At 61.4% G+C, this 1,755-nt stretch overlaps 1 pseudogene; it reads right to left on the bottom strand.

Moving 5' to 3' along the window:
- Positions 1-1,126: 1,126 nt before the first annotated feature.
- The window catches only part of LOC124569302, a 3,122-nt pseudogene continuing 2,493 nt past the window's right edge, over positions 1,127-1,755 (bottom strand).

The raw sequence follows: 1,755 nt of genomic DNA, 5'->3' as shown, positions 1-1,755 counted from the left end.
AACTCTTCATGAAACGCACGTTATAGGGGTGGATTGCACATTGCGAGTGCGAGCAAAGTCCGCCGTTCATCCGCTGGAGCTGCGAGTTGGGCGGTTGGGGTGGGGCACGAACAGGTGCAGGTGGAGTGATTGCCGGTCCACGACTTCGTGCGGCAGAGGCGCTGGCGTTGGGGTGCTGTTGTCGACAGAGGATGCAGGCTTTGTGGGTGGGGTCGAAAGAAGGGCACTGTGGGCCCATGGCTGTCTTAGTCGGCTTGGCGTCTCATAGATGACGGTATCGTCGTTGCAGGAGGTCATGTTGCGGGAGACCTACAGATGGCGGTATGTTTTGCGGTGCGCTCGACATGGCGGACGTAGTGTTGTCAGATTCGCATAGATGGAGGTATTGCATGTGGTTTCGCCGTATTTTCATAGATGGCGATACTGTTTTGCCGGCATGGTTGGCGTAGTTCCGTCGGATCCCTGTAGATGGAGGTGCCGTTTCTGGGCTCGATGTCAATGTCGTTGCGTCACATGCGCATAGATGGCGGCATCGTCGTAATACCTCGCCCACTACGGACTTATCACCACCCACACTAGCCGCCCCGGGGACTTGCCAACGACACACCCTATCCCAAGTCTATTTTCTTGCGGAGCATCATGTGTTATTATATTTTATTTCACATCCATGGTGTAGGGGTATTGTAGGTCACCGGACGGCGGTGGACGCTATGTTACCACACGACGGGTGGGGGACGGCGACAACGTACCGTCGACCGCCCGACACCCGCCCGACGACGCCGCCTCCGCGCGGCGCGCCGGCCGGTGGGCCGACATCGACCGTCCGGCACCCATCGCGGCACCCATCGCCCGTCGCCAAAGCGATACGCTGTAGCGCGGCAGACCACAAGGCGCCCGGCCGGCGCCGCCTCCCCCGCCGCGCGCACGGAGGCGGCACCCATCGCAGCGCCCGCGCAGGCGGCAGGGGGCCCGCCAACCGATACGCCGCCGTCCGCCGCACCCAATGCAGCGCCCTGGGTGCGGCGCGCCCGGCCAGACCGATACGCCGTACAGAAGCATAAGCAAAAAGCAGCCCACACGTGCCCCTGTTGGCGACCAGCCCCTGGGGGTCTCGTCTCGCGACAAGACGAATCCCCCAAGCTAGGGCTGAGTCTCAACAGATCGCAGCGTGGCAACTGCTCTACCGAGTACAACACCCCGCCCGGTACCTAAGTCGTCTACAGACGATTCCGAGTCCCGACATCGAACTATAGACACCCATGGTCGACCGGTAGGGGCAGGGCGGCGCCGGGAACAGATCCCAGCGGGAATCTCGTTAATCCATTCATGCGCGTCACTAATTAGATGACGAGGCATTTGGCTACCTTAAGAGAGTCATAGTTACTCCCGCCGTTTACCCGCGCTTGCTTGAATTTCTTCACGTTGACATTCAGAGCACTGGGCAGAAATCACATTGCGTCAACACCCGCTAGGGCCATCGCAATGCTTTGTTTTAATTAGACAGTCGGATTCCCCCAGTCCGTGCCAGTTCTGAGTTGATCGTTGAATGGCGGCCGAAGAGAATCCGCGCACCCGCGCGCCCCCGGAGGAGCACGCTAAGGCGGACGCGGCCTCGCAGCAAGGAAGATCCGTGGGAGGCCAAGGCACGGGACCGAGCTCGGATCCTGCACGCAGGTTGAAGCACCGGGGCGCGAACGCCGCGCAGGCGCGCGCATCCTGCACCGCCGGCCAGCACGAGGCCAACCAACGGCGAGA

This window comes from Schistocerca americana, unplaced genomic scaffold, assembly GCF_021461395.2.
Source record: "Schistocerca americana isolate TAMUIC-IGC-003095 unplaced genomic scaffold, iqSchAmer2.1 HiC_scaffold_1471, whole genome shotgun sequence".
NCBI classification, from domain to species: Eukaryota; Metazoa; Arthropoda; class Insecta; order Orthoptera; family Acrididae; genus Schistocerca; species Schistocerca americana.
This window is presented reverse-complemented; position numbering and strand designations above follow the sequence as displayed.